The sequence below is a fragment of the Spodoptera frugiperda genome, chromosome 9 (genome assembly GCF_023101765.2).
Source record: "Spodoptera frugiperda isolate SF20-4 chromosome 9, AGI-APGP_CSIRO_Sfru_2.0, whole genome shotgun sequence".
NCBI lineage: Eukaryota > Metazoa > Arthropoda > Insecta > Lepidoptera > Noctuidae > Spodoptera > Spodoptera frugiperda.
Genome location: NC_064220.1, coordinates 511,799 through 531,355, shown reverse-complemented (window position 1 = coordinate 531,355; position 19,557 = coordinate 511,799). Strand labels below are relative to the sequence as shown.

General features: G+C 35.3%; 1 non-coding gene across 1 annotated transcript; it reads left to right on the top strand.

Moving 5' to 3' along the window:
* Window positions 1-11,952: 11,952 nt before the first annotated feature.
* Window positions 11,953-12,024, top strand: Trnaq-cug (transfer RNA glutamine (anticodon CUG)). The gene has a single exon. It is a non-coding gene; the product is annotated as a tRNA-Gln (tRNA).
* Window positions 12,025-19,557: the final 7,533 nt, after the last annotated feature.

The following is a 19,557-nucleotide window of genomic DNA, read 5'->3' as shown; positions in this document are numbered from 1 at the left end:
ACCTTCTACATGTAGCATAGCAGCCAGAAACTCAACCACGGTGCCAACCATGTATTCAAGGTATAATAATTAAAATAAACATTAAACAGTTATTTATTAATATTGATTTACATAATTTAGGAAAACCAATTACTTCTCGATCTGTTGTAATAAATTAAAAATTGTACGCCTAAGCCACTGTTAAATTACGTTGGTAAATGAGTTGGTAAACCACTACTTTAAATGGGCGTTTGCAATATACTTTACATACCTTTGATTTAATCTTTCACGGTCAATTTAGACTTTTCAATTTACTAGCTTCTGTCAGCAGTTTCACCCGCATTATTATGAGATAAAAAGTAGCCTACGTGTTATTCCAGACCCTAGTCTACCCCTGTTTCGGAGCTGCGAGTAAAATAACAGGTTAACGGGGCTCCTAAGATATTAAGAAGTTAAGATTGGAATATTGCCGAAATAACTTAACTTGAACTTCTCACATATAACAAACTCTTTGCTTGTATTAATAAACATTTCAAATTGTACATTCATAGCTTTTTGGAAGTAGTAATCAAAACTCCACCGGACTCTCGTGTACCAGTAGTTGATTCGTTTTGTTGAAAACTCAACTACGCTATTTTGCCTTGTTGTGGTAGTTAAAAATTCGGTCCGTACGAAAGCAAGGATCCCTAAAAGTTTGTTAAACAAACGCAGCTACGTTGCCGGTACTCCTGTACTCTCCTACCTATTTGAGCAGCTGATAAAAAATTCAATAGTTAACGCAGAGGGAATTTTAAAAAGTGCAGTTTGCTAAAAGTCATATTTTGTTTTTGTCGAGCTTTTATTTCGAATTCCGTCTTTGCTATGATTCTCGAAATTGTCGACTAAAAGGTAGTTTTAGATGTTGAGAGGTTTTTTAATAAAACATGTTTGCTTTGCTTGCTCAGGCTCAGGGTGGCGCGATGTCACCAAATGGACGGCTATTATGAAAAGTACGCTCTGCTAAGTGTACATTTTCTCTTACAAAAATGGTATGAGTTGATATATAAAGGGTTCATGCTAGTACATACATACATATCGTCACGCATTTATTCCCCGAAGGCTTTTCACAATTTATATTGTGGTGAGCCTATTGCCATATACCGGGCACATTTCCAGACTTCGTGCTACCACTTGAAAAACTGAAGAAAGCCCAGTAATACTTCTGCAGTGGTACTTGCAACCACTCGGCCATCGAGGCAGTCTGGTGACTCGTGAACGATTCATGCTAGTATGTTACAATTTTTGGCAAGATATAATTCATTACTGCTGCAGCCAATGCTAGTATTTAATCTAAAGGACGGTTTTAGATACGCAGGACAAACATTAATGATTGCAATTTGCAAGCAATTCTATGAAATCATCGATTGGTCGATTAATTTTCCTCCAGTAAATTGACAATCGCGAGACAAAGCGAATTGATTTGAATCGGTAATCTCCAATCGGATTATGTTATCTGTCTTTAATTGTACTTGTATCATTTTCGGTCACTGTCTTTTAATACTTCATCAATGTATCCATGTATATCCTAAAATTGGGATCAGGCACCAAAGAAGAGACAGCAGCCAAATGACCTTATAGGGACTACGTCACAAATCTAGAAGAGGCCTGTTTGTCTAATCACTGCCGCTATCAAATATTGATCGTCCAATTGTGCGACACGAGTTAAACCGTTACGTGAATAAGCCAATAACGTATACATTAATTTAGTATGTCTCATTAAAGTTATCATAAAATTAAACTAAAATTGTTCCTAAATACAAGTCAATAAACACACAGTAAGCACTTCTTTGATGAGCACTAAAGTACCAAGAGATGATGGCGATCGACGAGAAACTGCAGCATCATTTTATATTGCTGTACAGCATTTTCGGAAATATACTGGCCTTTATGAAAAGAGTGAATAAGTGAAATTCAGTGGCGTACCTCGCTCCACGCTGCCGAGCACCGCTGTAACATTTACACCGTACCGCTTGTTTTACATTTTCTGAATACGGAATGCCATCAATGTTGGTTTTGTGTGGACGTACGGACAAATTAAATATTTGGACGAATGCAGTCTGAATGCTGATGTGATCATCAACTTTTGCCTTTTGTGAGGACGGTACGATGCGTGGGGAATGATCGCATTACTCTTTTTTTTTCGGGGTAACAAACTGTTATATTTTTCGGTTAGCATTAAGTCCTCTTTATACATTTGTTGATATAAAACATAAAATAAATATTTAGAAAATTGTACAAACTGCAAACTAAAATATAATTAAATAACGTACGTAACGTAACAAGCGTGGTGATTTATGTTCAAACCTTCTCTGTGTGAGAAGAGGCCTTTGGTCAGCAGTGGCCACTTACAGGTTGTTGGTGTGATGTGAAAAAAAGATTTAAATAGATCAATTTTTGTCCTGTAATCTGTATTTAAATATCAAATGTTAATGTTTAAGCTATTGTTTCTCTTAGACCATGCTAATCTTTAATACCAGTTTGGATTGAGTTATTTTAGGATCCTTAGGAAAGTTTCGTCTTAATCCCTAATCCTTGTTCTAGATAATCCTTTTTCTTTTCAAAATTTATCTTTTAAATATTATTTTTGGTCCATGTCCAATTGGCGACAACACGTTTTTTTATATATTTATTTTTAAAACTGCCCCACACCATGGTTTTCTCCTGTGTGGTACCTATAGGTGCGTTTACAAACATACAAGTTCACATGCATATGATACCCAGACACGAAACAATAATTTGTGGATCACTTAAAGTTACTCCGTGCGGGAATCGAACCCAATGCACGTTGCACAGCAGCCAGTTGCCCAGCCAACCGTGCACGTAGGACGTAGGTATTAAATGTAAATTTTGTTCTCTAACACATTGCTGTTTTTTTACAAATGTTCTCTTACATTGTTATTTTTTCCTTTAAAATGTATTGTTAGAATAAAGAGAATATTATGATACAATATAAAACACACACACAACTTCACGCCTTTTATCCCCGAAGGGGTAGGCAGAGGTGCACATTACGGCATGTAATGCCGCTATACAATGTACACACACTTTTCACCATTTTGTGTTAAAGTCCCATGTAATAGGAGGTGAGCCTATTGCCATATCCTGAACACAATTCCAGACTCCGTGCTACTACCGAGAAATTTTCGAAAATCCGAAAAAAGCCCAGTAATACTTTGCCCGACCCGGGAATCGTACCCGAGACCCCTTGTTCGGCAGTCGCACTTGCGACCACTCGACCAACGAGGCAGTCTATCTTAAAAAGTCTAAAGTTCTAAAGTCTAAATTTTATTTTTTAAACATTTTAAAATAAAAATCCATGCTAAACTCATGGTACGTTCTATACAGGCACGTCGGCTGGTCGGATGGCCGACAAATATTTGATATCGGCCATAGCCGCCCGACCTACACTTCTTATAGCCTTTAGTCATTCTGGCTTTCAGGCCATGCAGCGTACCAACAATTTGTATCCATTTGTTCTCTGATAAATAGTGTTTACGCTTCACTTTGTATAGGAACCAGTTTTTAGTTTTAGATTTTTTTTGATATTAAGTTGTTTAAGGTTTAAGTAGAAAATGTCAACGAATAGGTTTTGTATAATAAAATGTTTAATATAACGTTTATTGATAGTTGACTGCCTCGTTGGTCGAGTGGTTGCAAGTGCGACTGCCGGACAAGGCGTCTCGATTTACTTGAGGCTTGGCAAGATTAATTTTTCCAAGCATTTAGGAATTATAAAACCCTAAAACATTAGTAAACCTTACCGAACAGTCATTACATGATCAGCAATCCCATTAACAACTATGTACTAACACTTAATCAGTAACCAGTCTTGCATAGAAAATCTTCCAAAGACTCTGAAAGCTATTTATGAAGCTTACTTCAGCTATCGTGTTATCCAGGCAATTTAATGGATATTTGGCATAGCCCCGGTCATGCTAGTGCCAGCCCACACAATTTATATGCCCACTTTTGTAACATAATTTAATACACGAACAGCTCAAGTTATATTTTGTCTTCATTGAAAATTATGAACTGCATTGCAAAATGTATGAACGGAATTTTGGCTGGGCTACCCCGACCTCTATGTTGCGATGTGTGCTTTAGTGTAATTTGATCGTTAAATATACTAGGCAGTAAATTTCATTTTTGGTGTGTATACTTAAAAATATGACTGTTTATTTATTACATGAGTATGAGCACCTAAATTCATTGAAATATAGATTGACGCAAAATTAATATTATATTAATATTATTACGATTCAAAAGTGCCTATAATTATTATAATGCGGAATTATTTAACCTTGAATAGATTTACAAAGGGTTCAGACAATGCATTTCTTTTTTGTTATTTTATTAGGGAAACAAACTGTTGTGTGACGAGTTTTACGATATTACAGATGATAAAACACAGAAAATAGAGCTAGAGTACTATCCATGACGCATCCAAGCTTACTTATTCAACCATGGTAAGTGTGGGAGAGCCATACTTCAGCACGAATGGGCCGACTCGACTGGAGTGGTACCACGGCCTTACAGAAAACTGACGAGAAACAACTTGCGTTGTGTGAGTGATTCGGGTGTTTCGGGTGTCCATGGGCGGCGGCGATTGATCACAATCAGGTGATCCGTCGTTTCTCGTTTCGATCTCTCGTTTACCGGCTTATACCATAAAAATCCATAATCCTTTAAATCCCAAAGAACTTATTAGAGCATACTTCTTTTTATCATCCCGGTAACTACTCAGTACTTGACCGATCTTTATGCTATAAGAAGATTGCAACATAATCCTCTAAGATGGGTTCAGAACAGAATATTAATCTAGGCTTTATGAATGGCTAGCGAGCGAGGCACTGAGGTCTAAGCCAGTCTGAAGCCTCGACAATTAAGGCCAATGATACACGTGGAGGTAAATTGGAATATTGGAGTTTATTCGGTGCATGAAGAGATTGAGGGTGCTTTTGGTGAAAGTTGTAGTCGCCAAAAATAAATATAGGGCCCATAGTTGGAACATATTACTGTATAAAATTGTAGACTACACTGTATACTATGGATGCATTAAAGTGATTTGATTTGATTTTGAATATATTATAGTAAGCAGTTAGATATGAAAACAGTAACAGAGGTTGGAGGTTAAGACAGAATGTGGTTCCAGTATGAGCCCACATGCGGGACGAATGGAGACATCGGAGTGGTTTTTAGTCAATAAGAGTCTGACAATCTAAAATAGATAAATAAGGGTAAAACAAGGAGACACATTTTACTTTATGTCATCAACTATATTATAAGAAGTTTTCTATTGTGTTAGTCTTGATCCTGTAGCCAAATAGAAATTAAAAGAAGTCTATGTTACTCCATGAAAAATTAAGCTTTTCTAAATTAAAATAATTTTGAAATTGGTGCAGCAGTTTTGGAGTATATTCACTGCAAACAAAAAATCAATCAAATCTTTTCTCTCTCTAAATGTCTGAAGTAAACAATGCCGTATTAATAGAGGATAATAATAGTGTGTTCCGAACCTAGTTCATAGTTCTGTGTCGGTCAAAGAGCAGGGCATAGCGGAATCGTGTCAAACTGCAAAGACGACCAGGCGACCGTGTATAATCGGTAGGTATTACGCAAATGATCCACTCGCACCGGTCTCCTAGTGTTTGCATTTAAAATCTTTAGCCTTTAATATTTAAAATGGTACAGGGTGGGAAAAATTAATATTTTTGTCACCATAGTCTAGTCTTCCCGCGGGTGTTATTTAGAGCCGAGTCAGGGAGTATATACTTAACACAGATCAGGCAGCAGCGTTCTCTGATACAATTCTGTTTAAACAAGCGTGGATTTTACAGTTAATCTATCTCATACAGATGAGTCTCATAGCCCAGCAGTAGACAGTCACGAGCTGTAGAGAATTAAAACAAGGTTTCCTAGCTTTTGGCTCCTCAATGACACAACTCAATAATTCAAACTATTGCTTCAAATTCGATCGAATGGTAAAGGAAAACGGTCGCCGTTTTTAACAATACATTGGTTAAAACTTCCATTATTTTCAACAATAACTTAAGTCGCGAAATCGCTGACAGAAATATCAATATCCCCAAAATTATTACCGTCCAATTTAACTAATTGATTCTCTCACAAATTAAAATACATATTTCATTGGTTTGGCGAATATTCTGAACATTGCCAATAAAACCGCCATTTTGCAGCTAGCAAAACTCTCGAACGAACCGACCAAAACATACGTCGATAGCTCTAGAAACTTCTATAAATCAACGAATATTCACCAGCTGTTTGAACTGTGTAATTTGGGCACTTAATAACTGGATATAACCAGTTCAAGCCGCTTCGTTCCAGCGCAAAGTGATTCAGTGCGGATAGTCTCGGCTTCTGCCAAATCCACTTAGTGAAAGCACTTATTTAGGACTTTTTACGTTGTGGCGAAAAGATTAATAGCATGAGTTAGTGGGAGAGAAGTGTGCAACGGACGGTGTTGGGGGTATTAGATTTCATCTTAACGTCTTAGGAATTGTTGTCTAGTACAAGCTCATGGGCTAAAATCCTGGGTCGAAAAATGGATTCTTTTGTAATATCAAAAAGTCTCATCGAATCTGAGAACGTGCTTAGTATACTGGCTAAAACTCTTAATAGGTTGGTATCCATCTGTTTTGTCATCATACGAGTATGCCAATGTATGCTCATTGCTCTCTAGTATTTGTATGATCCTCGCTGAAGATGCCACTGCATTTCCCCGATACCAGTCTTGACAAAATCCCGTGATATCAGTGTTAGAATAGCACAAACTAACCTAGATAATTTATAGTGACGGGAATCACCAATGGTGTGCGCTTCTAAGGACGATTGGTTAATGTTTATACAGTATTATGTATTATACTACAAAACGCGAATCAAAATAATCCATTGACAAAATTGAGACGCTACTTTTATTACAAAATCTGCGATTTTTCCACAACGTCGCAAGGAGACTAATCGTAAGACTTAAACGCGAATACAGATTAATGTAGAGGCGTAAATTCTCCTTTATTTAAATTCGAAAACTGTCTAAAAAGAGAGTGGTTTTTATTAGCATTCGCAAATAGCGGTCCAGCATCGCTGAAAGTTTATTTTCCTTTGTCTAAGCAGCTTACATAAGACCTTTTGTTCTTGTGTTATTTAAATGTAACGGTTTTGGTTGAAGAGTTTAAAATGGCCGCTGGTTTTCTAGTGCTTAAGTTCACTTAAGTAAAATTAAATGTTGAATTCTTTAGACGAAGTTTTGTTGGTGTTTTTAAAGTTGGTTTAGATAAATGGTATATTTGTAACTGAAAAAGAGTATGTGTCTACATAATCACATTAATCTAACTTTTCTAAGTTGTATACTGGAAATAAGAAATGCTTTGCTTGTCTCTGCTATTGAAGCTTTTTTTTGAGAGGGTACAATCATCCAATGACATCTACCGCCTTGAGTGAAGCGAAAGGAAGTGTCAGATTCTTATTGATTAAAAACCACCCTGTTCCTACTCCTGCTTTTCGAGCCGGAGCCCCGGTAACCCGCTAGGTATAGTCCGTCACAATCGGTCTGCAATTTCATTGAAGCTGATACTTCATTGGCCAACTAAGGTGTAATTCTTGGAAGTCGACGTTGGTGCGATGAAAATCCTTTTTTGTAGCTCTAAAAGAGAGTTTATACTCTTATTTTCATACTTAAGCCATTCATACGAAATGAAGAGGCTGTAGATGACAGATTAACTTTTCCGAGCGTCACATTATGCATTCCTTCGCGACAACAATGGCCGAAAGAATATTAACTTAGAACTATTAAAACTTTTACGACAAAAATTGATTATCTTTGGGCTTCTGCGCAAAACAGGTGGAAGCAGAAGGTCAAATAACATTTTTTTAACAAGAGTAAATAGAATGTCACGGTTTGTAAGGGTACGTACTAGGTATTTTAATTTATTTATTTGAATACTAAGACATCTGTATAACTAATGTTATCAGTATCGTTTATCACACGACAATGCGTCCATTCCATAACTTAAAGAGACCGAGAGCAGCGTTCTCTAATAAACCTGACTCATTTAAATTTAATTGCGATCTCCAATCCTCTAGGCTTCTGTAAATGTCAATTCGAAACATTCGAAGTTAGTTCGAGCTGGACATGGCGGACCACAAATGAGCTTATTTCGAAAGTTTCGAATGGCAGTTACAGAATAGCCTACCTGTTCACGAGTCTTAGAGATTACTGCAAACCCCTCAATGAGACTTTCAGTAGTGGCTTCTCACTCCCATGATGATTATAAGCTACTTGGTACTTTTCCACGTAACCTGTAAAATGGCTTGTTTGTTTCAAAGAACTGAAACTCCGTCCCTATAATAAGGGACTTACGGTTTTGGACGCGAAGCATTCAAACTTTTCGGTTGCAAATGATATAAAATTTCTACCCCAGGGTCCCGCCATTATGGTGAAGCGAAGTTATGATGAAAATTGAGAATTGAGTGGTGTCTGCTTGATAGGATTTTCTGGATTCCTTAGAGCTTCGAGCTACGAGCAAATAGCTTCACTCGAGGACTGACAAACAGACGTTTTGTTTTTGTTATATTGTAATATCTGCTTTACGTTGAAAAGTATTTGAAATAAATAATTTTGACTTTGACTTCTTCTGAGACAAATGTACCTTCAGCTGCTGTATAGAATATTGAAGTCTGTGTGTTGTAGACTATTCCTAGGTATGCTAAGTATGTACCTATGTATTTGCGTCTTTTATTTATTAACTTTATGTTTGTTTATAGTGTACTAGCGGACCTTGTTTCGCTTTAGACATATTTCTGCACATCTGTGTTATTTTTTTCGTAACTTTCTTACTCACTTTTTACATGAGAACTACTTTGTATAATAATAAACCTATATATTGTTTAATCTTACACCTAGTTGCAAATCATGCAGCATTTAAACCAATCAAATCGAACAGATTTAAATGCAGCATGGAGTGAAATAGCTGTTCTTTGTAGAGCTCCTAAATTGGACAAGTCCTTAAACTATAATAGATTAGAATTTCTCTCTAAAATTGGACTGATCCAACTACTAGCACCGACTGTTACACCGTATCGGTACAGTTTGCCGAAGAGACGCTTTCGTACTTTTTATAAATGTTAAAAAATTAACAAGGATAGGGAGGCCTATTGCTGTGCAGTGGGATAGACCACGAGTAAAACAAAAATGTTCAGTCAATTTCTTAATTTAGGGTAGAAATGTAAAAAAACTAACAAGTTTTAGCATATATTTATTGGATAGGCCAGTAAACGAGCAACACGGGTTGCTATCCACGCCACCTATTAACTATGGGCAGCACACGTACTAGTGCGTTATCGGCATTTTAGGGTAGAAGAGAATCTGACCATCACAGATGGGGTCCAATAGATGTCGACCCGGAGCTGCGCTACCTACCGGGGCTCCGGCTTGAAGAACAGGATTAGGAATGAGGTGGTTTTTAGTCAGTAAGAGTCTGACATTCCCTCTCGCTTCATCCAAGGCGGGAGAAATCATTGTATAATTTTGCCCCCTCAAAAAAAAGTGATGACGCTAATTTGACCTCCAATAACCTCATTCACACAGCAAAACACAATGCAAGCATTATTTACCAAAATCTTCAAATCATCCCAACAATAATTAATCACTCCAAACACAAGACTTATCCATAAACAACAATTTAAACCCACCCTCGGGGATTAAGAAGGCACGGTTATTACACTACGGTGTGACAAAATGACCATTAATGGGTGAAATTAATGGCAATCGGTTGCAATCAATTTGTGGTTAAATTGAACGACAAAGCGAGTACCGAGTTGTATGGTGATTAATTGCAATTCGTTTGTTGCTTGCATTGGGAGCGGGTGCTGGAACGGGGTAGTGTATTGGGAATTTGCAATTTTGTTCGCTTTGATGGTCAGAGGTTGGGAGGGTAAGAAATGTGTGGCGCATATTAGTTTGTGTAAGTAAGTAAGTATGGATGTAGACGTACCTATGTACAATAGCATTATTATTGCATATACGAATTTCAAAATGAACAATATCATTTCAATTCGAAATCAATTTATTTGTTTGATCTTTATTTTAATTATGGAGGGTTTTATCACAATTGATAATGTCACCCTCATGAGGTATAGGATACATGGATTTATAAACTATAAAAGTATGATCTACGCAAGTTAACTAACTTGTATACTATTTTAGCCATCTTTGATGATCGGTTGAGATATGCACATTAGGTACGGCTCGTAATGCCGCTGTACAATATATACCTACTTTCTACCATTTGTGTTATGAGTCCAATGTAATAGGGGGTGAGTCTATTGCCATGTACTGGGCACAATTCCAGACTCTGTGCTACTAATGAGAAATTTTCGAAAAACCGAAAAAAGCCCAGTATTACTACAGAACAGATATACCTACAGAACAGATAAAGTTTTGTGACTATGTCCGACCGATTCGGGGAATCGAAAACGAGCTCCCTTCTGCAGCAGTCACACTTACGACCCGTCGACCAACGAGGCAGTATTTTCTTACAAACTTTTCATACAATAACGAAAGTAATACTCACTCACTTTCAAAAGAGCAATACGGAATTAAGATTCTATAGAAGTTTTAAAGTAAAAGGAATCCACGTGATTACCAGCTAAGTGCTTTGAAAGCTGGAATAAAAATCTGTAATAGAATTAAAGTTCAGTCTCTGCTGAAAGCAATCCTGCTAATCGCCTTACATTAGGTCCATAGGTGCATTCTAGACTACAAATTGTTCTAGAACGTGTAACGGCTAAGTTAATGAGAGCTAAAGCACTGTTTTAAAATAATGGGGTGTTTCGTTTTTAAATTTTTAGTTGTAATTAAAGTATTTGTCTGCTATGCTGAATATAAAAAACTAGCTACTTCCGTGCGGCTACACCTGCTCGGCTTGGCTCCTATTGGTCATAGCGTGATGTTTTATAGCCTATAGCCTTTCTCGATAAATGGACTATCCAACACAAAAATAATTATTCAAATCGGACCAGCAGTTCCGGAGATTAGCGCGTTCAAACAAACAAACAATCAAACAAACTCTTCAGCTTTATAATATTAGTATAGATTAAAGTATTTGGCCGCTATTCTAGCTAGAATGTAAAGAATAAAAAAAAATCTTGATAATTTTTTTTCATATAATTTTATATGGCTAAAATACAATTTAAAAAAAAATGTATTGTCTATCTTGACTGTGATTAAAAATCATGCTTTAGTTTAGACAAACAAGCAAATACGTATTTGCTTGAAATTAATTTATGTACGACAATAGGACAGTAATTGAAATTGCTCTTCATATCTACCAACCTACTTATTACTTTAATAAGAGTTTGGGGAGGTCTCTCCTTCTCGAGTTTGACCCGGTGAAAATGAGCATCGGGTCCCGCGACCCGCAGGAAAAACGGTGCTCATTGCCCCCTACTAATTGTTAATTTATAGCTCTCCTCCTTCCTCTTCTGCCGACTTCTTGAGTATTAATACTGTTTGCGTGTTGTTCTGAATTTTTTAATCAGATTAATGTATGTATTCAAATTGCTCTTTATACCTATCTACGTATTATTATATATTTCTTTTAATAATAAAGATATTAATGAACTCTCAATATTTGAGTTCTAAATAAACAAGCATTTGATTCTAGTAGAACTATATGATCCAGTTTATTATGACCTCGCTTCGTATGGTCTTTCCGCATATTCAAAGGTCAGTTTATACTGGATATGGGTACCTTGATTTGTAGTCGTGTGTACATTCGTTCTATTGATAGCACACATTCAACACGCGTAGCGTAGTGGGAACGAGACAGACTCATAGAAAGGAAAGAGACATCGGTATTGTCATGCGTACTACGTCTTGCATAGTTAGTGATCACGTTTTTCGACACTGCTGTCAGCGGTCCCATGGTGTAATGGTTAGCACTTTGGACTCTGAATCCAACGATCCGAGTTCAAATCTCGGTGGGACCTGGCTTTTTTGGAGTTTAATTTTGAGTTTGTAGTTCTTTTTTTTTCATTTTTGTATGTTTTTTGTCTTTTTTGGTATGTTATTTTCGTTTGTTTTTAAGGATTCTGTTTCTTTAAAGTAATGTTTTGTGTACCTAGTCTATTCTTGTGATTAGAATTAGAATAAATAGTATTTTATAAATTTTGAACTGTGTAATATATGAAGATAAAGTAAATGAAATGTTTTAAAATATTAATCTATATAATATTTTCACGTTGATAATTTTGAAACATTGCTAACATTAAAATATTAGGCGCACAATAATCTGTTTGTGAGTAAGTATTTTAGGAAAATCTTCGAAAACTTTTTTAATGTTTAAATTAACTACAGATGATATATTATTTCCAGTTAAATCTGTGTAGTATTATTATTTTTGTCAAAACATGTTGAAATGCTATTGCTATCATATGTAATTGCTAATAAAAAAACATCAGGCGCTTCAAACAAAACCTTTCTATCGATAAAAATGACTGAAATAAACTAGATAAAAGCTACTTAAATTCCTAGATTTATGGATAGGATAATCAGAGGAAGGTGTGGAAGACATTTAGTATAACGAAGTCGGTAGGTAAGCAGTGTTGCAGGCTTCGCAATGCAATTACCGCGGCACTCGAATCGCCGATAGAATTGAAGCGAATGAACTGATGCCAGTAAGGATAGGTCTTATAGTTGGCGATTTTGAAATTAATAAATAAAATATATGTACATATTTTATATGTAATAGGGGGGCAAATGAGCAGAGGAAAACTTAAATAAACTAGGGATTTTTCCCCACTAAAACCTTCCCAGTTGCCACCATCTGCGCCTCAACGAGGCATTGGGGCCTCTTAGTAAACCAAACCTGGAACCCCAATGGTTTTGGCACTTCCTTTAGAAGACCTATTTGTATCATCCTTAGACTCTGTGCAGTGCAGTGGACGGCTGCATTTGACTCTTGTGGCGCCGTGTTCCTTGAGGTCATTAAGTAAAGTAGGCATCTAGATCCCCACTCTATGCGCCCATGACTTATGAAGTAAATATAAACCTAGTTACATCGGTAGTTGTAACTGTAAATTTTAAGTCGCTTATTACATATCTTTCCATTAAAAAATCACACGTTATAATTTAAAACTTTTATCAGCCTCGCTGTCTGTGTAACCGCGTCCCTACGACAGCTATTTAGTTAGCAAAGAAGTAAGAATAGGTGCCGTTCCGTTCTCTTTGCATTTTTATTGGACATTTTCTTACTTTCAGTCCTTGGATTTGAATAATATTCTTTAACAGAGATACCTGTATAGAGAACAATTCGCGTTTACCTTGATATTTCTTTTTTTATAAAAACGTAGAGCATATAGCTAAGGAGGAGGCGAAAAATGCAACATAATATAACATAACATAACAGTATGACATAACACAACACAATATAACAGTATGATTGCTTCACAAAAGAAGGAGACGGCATCCCAGTCCCCCTCGCTTCGCGCCATGGCCTGAACCAAAGCTGGACGCGAGAGGTCGCTGTCGCCGACCACATGCCTGAGGACACTGTAGTGTTCAGCCCACGCAGGGCACACCCCCACCGTATGCTCCACCATGTCCTACGGGAGGTCCTCGCAGTATGACATGTTGCATATGGAGTAAACTCATTGTTGGAGTGATTTCAATCATGTGTTTCTTGCGAAATACAACTTGGGTGTCTTCAAGTCCTGAGTGAACAGGTTGCTTATAGGTAGGCGTGCTCCATCGTCGGTCATATTATCGCGGCCAAACGTCATCCTATTATGTATATAAAAAAAAATCGCAGGCAGTCTCAGGTATGACCTGTGGGTCCCTACCCAGGTCAGCCAAATATTGATCGGTTGGAAAATCTTAGTAATTAACTGAGGTCTAGAGTTTCTTCAAAATATGCTTCTGCATACAGTACAGTCAAACCTCTTGAGGATACCTACTTTAAAATGCTCGTAAAACATCGCTATTTCTCTTACAATAGACGAAAATCTTTAACATTTATGATTTAATTTGACTCCGAATCAAATCTAAGGTCTCCACTTTTGTTTTAAGTGATTAATAATTTAGATTGTCTCTGGGTGATTGTCCCAAACCTTAATCATTGAGAAGTGACGGAATCCACTTTACTTTTTTGAGTGAATTTTCTCAGATACCTTACCCTAATTTATGGACCCTCGGTGCGTTATTGAAAAAGCTCTCTGTCTTTTCGAAGTACTTCTTAGTGTAGGATAACGATGATTTTTTGGAGGAATTATTGGAATGATTTATAGATTCTTTATGTTTTTTATTGTGGTTACTAAACCACAATAAAAGTAAAATATAAGCGCATTTTTTATAATAAGTATCGTGAGACATACTACTAAATTCTAAAAATCACGGTTTGCTCTCGTACACTAATGGAGAAAAGCTCTACTAGTTTCAAGACGCAGCGACGCGACGTCGCGTAGGGCTGTGCGACGTCTGTCATACTTTTACATGAGTAAGCTGTGACATTTGAGGTCTATTTAGCTATATCTCACGATAGTTATTATAAAGATATAATAAATTAAAATTACACCAAATATGACTATTTCATTATTTACTAGTAAGCATTTTATTATTCTTTGTATTTTTTTTTGTTCTAATGCAGTCCACGGAAAGTCCTATCGAAAATTGAACTTAGTGTCACAGTACATAAAGGTGAAACTGGTCTTAAATTAACAAAGCCGTCTCAACTGATTGGAATTTCGAAGTGATATTATCAAGACAATGAATATAATACAATACTCCTTAACTTTTCCACTTTGCCACTGTTTCGAGTCCAATTTGAGACTTTTATTAAAACCTAGCTTTAAATGGAGTGGCACTTCACCTATTTGTCAAGTATTTGTTTACTGAGTAATATAAAATTATATTATATTATAATAGAGTCTATATTTTTTAAAGAAAATGTAAAACCATTTTTATTTGGTATACTGCTTAGGTAAATGTAGTGTAGGACGCTATTCAGGTAGTTACAAAATGTGCAAGATGATTGCGTTTAGTCTACTCTCGACCCTTAAAAACTTTGAATTTAAATAGACAACACACTAAAAAAGAACAAAAACAATTCAACTGAGCTTTTAACGTTTTGTTGTTGACTGTACCAAAATTTCTTTTTCGAGCTAGATGTCTAAGTCGACTAGACCGAGAAGCCGAGAGTGGACTAAACGGATGATTGCCAGTAGTTGGATCCAAAGAGTTATAGATCAAGCTCAGTGGCTAACCATATTGTAGATAATTTTAGTCCAGTAATACGATGATTACATCTTATTTGGTAAAATGATTCGATCCTGCGAAATATAGTTTAACGTGTGATGTTTTGTTCATCTCATTGACAAACAGAAGGATCAAGGATCAAACTGCCTACTTACTTAATTAAACGAGCCATTCCTTTCTGACAAAGTCTAGGAATTTAAAAAATAAAAAAAAATCCTAGAACACCAACCTTCAAAACCACTTTAAGAGAATAAATAAAAAGCGTTCGTTGAGTAAAATATTAAATTATGATGCAAAAATATTTTGCTTGCAATCGTAGTTACGACGAGACGGAGTATTCGACAAACAACCGGTAAACCTCTTATTTTCATTTTACCGGTAAAATTACCGGTATTTTTTACTCTCTCTTTCTCTATTAAAAATACCGGTTCGTGACAAGGAACGTGAAACGGAAAATTACTGAAGAATAAAGAGAAAATATTTTTTTTTATTAGAAACTTTACTTTTCTGAGTAATAAGGGTCAGGTATTTTTAGTTCTAGAGATATTTAATGATAACTTTAACTATTCCTTAGTAACAATTTTGCTCTAAAAACAATTACTAAGGACTGGGTTAAGTAACTATTAAATGACTGACTCTGAGTACGGCGGTAAATCTTGTATATAATTATGTAAACAATAAATTTAACATAAGTAATATAAATTGGTATGTTTTTTTTTGTACGAAGCACGAAGAAATTTTTTTACTAGCTTTAAAATATTTGATCATAAATATTGAAAAAAATCTTCCAATATTTTTAATCACCATTTATCAAAACTAATCACCCATTAATCAATACTACATAAATAAACAACTAACCACTTATTTAAAATTCCATTCACATATCGAAAACTTATGAGCACAACCCATTGTAAAATAAAATAAAAAGTTACAGTACGAATATTTTAGAAAAAATTAATAAATATAAAACCAAATTTCTAAGTAAATACATAAAGTTGGAATGTCTGTTTGTAATATTGATATAACCGCTTTTTATACGTGGATAAATATTTAGTATGAATATGCGAACGATACATACGAGTATATGTATAAAAAAATATATATTTTTAAAATTTTTGTCTGTCTGTTTCTACCGGCTAATTTCTGAAATGGCTGGACCGATTGTGACGGGACTTTTATTGGCATATAGCTCACGTACTAAGAAATAACTTAGTCTACATATATTTTAAAAAATAAAGTCACAAATTACGTTATCCACTCGAGCGCAGCTGCGGGAATCCATTAGCTAGTTTCTAAATAAAAATAATGCGTACCTAGCGAGACAAAAAGGTTTGCAAACTATTTACACATTGAAAGAACGTGACCTACCCTTCAAACGGTCTATAACCTCACCTCCTAACAAGCAGATCAAACTACACTAAACTTTCACAAATCTTTGATACATTTTCAGCTTTATATTCCAAAAAATAAGGCTCGAAATCAATTAAAGATATTTTCAGTTTAAGGTAGGTTTGCTTGCTAGTGTTGTATCCCACCTGAGAAGCGACAATGAAATGTGAAACAAAATGTACCCAAGCTCTATTTATAGGCCGTAGTCAAAACTTCACGGGTTCCTACTAAAAATGCCGTGAGAATTTCAGTTATACAAACTTAATTTTACCAATCCTCACACTCATCATCATCCTTATTGTGTAACACTAAGGTTCAATTTACATCGTTTTTTAATTTTTGCAATGTCCGTTTGCGTTTTGAGCAACGTGACCGTGTGATTTTGAATGCGTGGGAAATTACTGTACAGGGGTGATATTTTTTTTCTCGTGTGTATTTTTAAATGTAGTAAGATATGTGCCGGAAAGTGTAGTGAAGGAAAAGACTGGTCATATGTGCGTGAGAATGCGGTTAAATTTTTTTTTTCTTTTTTTTTCTGGGAAATTCTGTAAGTGAATTAATTTGGAAAGCTAGTAGTAGTATATAGTGTTTTCGTTCACACCTGTTTTTATCTATCCATGCCCTAAACTACTTGAAGTGATTAAATAAAAAAAAAATAAACGTTTATTTAGTGTAAAAATTTTAAAGTCTAAAAAAATAATAATTAAAGTCTAACGTATATAGAACCTCAACTAGGTACAAGCCTGTGTATCACGTTAAAAATGTGCTGATATATTAAAAATATTATAAAATGAAACTTTAAATATAATGTCTGTATGTATAAATTTAATTAATTTAAATTTATTTTTAAGTATAACAAGTGATGTTTAAATTACTTTAGTAGAACTCAAAATAAACAACGTTAAAAGTTTACAGCAATATTTATTTGCTTTAAAATCACTAAACATTAGAGAGTTTTATGTATAAAGCTGTGCCCTTAATGTTATTTCTCTGCGTATTCAAATAAAAATAAATGATAAATGATATTTATTTCTGTAAATAGATTATAAAATAACACTTTTACACGTCAATATTTCAAATAGCTAGATGAGGCCGGCATTTCCTATCCGACTACTCTGAGAAGAAATGCCGAAACAAACTCAGAGGTCATAGTCTCTTTTAAAGTCCAGACAAAATCAATTAAAGATGTCGGAGAACCGTGCAAGTCTATTCTGTAGTGGTCTTTTGAGGAAAGAACCACAGCAGTTTGAGCGGACCTGTTCAGATGGCAGCACGCATGTGTCAGTTTACAATGAGCTCAGCTGACGGCTGTTGCTGAATGATCCGACGAACAATACCTACCAAAAGAACATTTGGGTAGGCCATACAAATGCTCACACTGTCAGAATATAATTAACTAAAAGTGAAATGACTAGGCAAACTCTCGCACGGTCCTCAAACTAACAATTTTAAAAATAATATGTGAAAACAAAAAAATATCGAATGATATTAATGTATATCATGTCAAAATGTATAAAAATGTAACTTGTGTTACAAACATGTCAACATGACCTGTGTGGACATTATAGCGGCTCACTCCCAAGCCTGACTATCATCTAAGTAGTCTTTAATTTTATAAAAAGCTTTACTACATAGTTTTTCTTTAATAACATTTTTATTCAGGCTCAAACTTTGAATATCGCTAGGAATTTTATTGTAAAAACGTATGCATTGACATCTGAACGAACCACTAATTTTCTTAAGTCTAGTAATGGGAACAATATATTTGTTTTTACTTCTAGTGTTTATATTATATATATCACAATACTTTTTGAATAAATACAAATACTAACATTGGTTTCATAAAATAAATAAAAAAGCACTTCAAATAAAAATCCCAAACTCTATAATTTTAAATACAGCAAAAAAAAAAGAAAATACAAATATTTACTTTTCTAAAAAATTAACCCGTCTACTGAAAAGTGACATAGAGGTCAAGGTCATTTGCCAGACAAGTTACTGGGGCGAGTACTGAGGGCAAGTGAACTTGCCTTGCGTTGTTCCACGCGTCTTTTTTCTATATTTGCGCTACTTACTAGATACGTGTCTCATAGACTTAAAAATATAATTTCACACACTTTATTTCTCAAAGAAGTTTGCATAAAGCAATATTAAATTACGAATATTCTCAAAAAAATAATAACATAGAAACATTCATTCAAATCTAAAATCAAAATCAAAAATATTATGAAGGCGAATGTTTATGAGATTGTGTGTATGTTTGTTACTCAATCACGTCAAAATGGCTGAAGGAATCGGGATGAAATCTAGAACAATTATAAGATATAGCCTAAAAATGTGTGCTGTGTGTTAATGTAGGATACATTTTTATCCCTCGGGGCCGCGGGCGAAACCGCTGACAGAAGGTAGTAAATAATAATTTACAAATAATCGTATGTAACACTAGGTTAAGTAAATAAAGTTTATCAGTGTGAAAAATTAAATAGATCAGAGTAACTATTGATATAGTTGTTATCACCCAAGGTCAAGGGCATGATAAGAAAAGTCGAGCGTGGGAACTTCGTGCTTACCCGTGGGAACTGAACGATGAGACCTCTTGTTGGGTGTAGGCTGATTGGTTTGCCCGTATTGTAACGTTGTAAAAAAATAGGGAGATTAATTGATTGTACACCTGCGCAGACGCATCACCTTATGGCAAGCAATCGCCGCTGCCCATGGACTTGAAACACCAGAGGCGTTACAAATTAAGTATGCCAGCCTCTTTGGTGGTATAGGATATTTTAAGTAATTGTTGTTAATTTTGTGTAGGACAAAATTAAATTAGTATTATTGACTGTAAATCTATAAAAAACTAATTGTTTGGATTCGAGCCGTGGATAGCA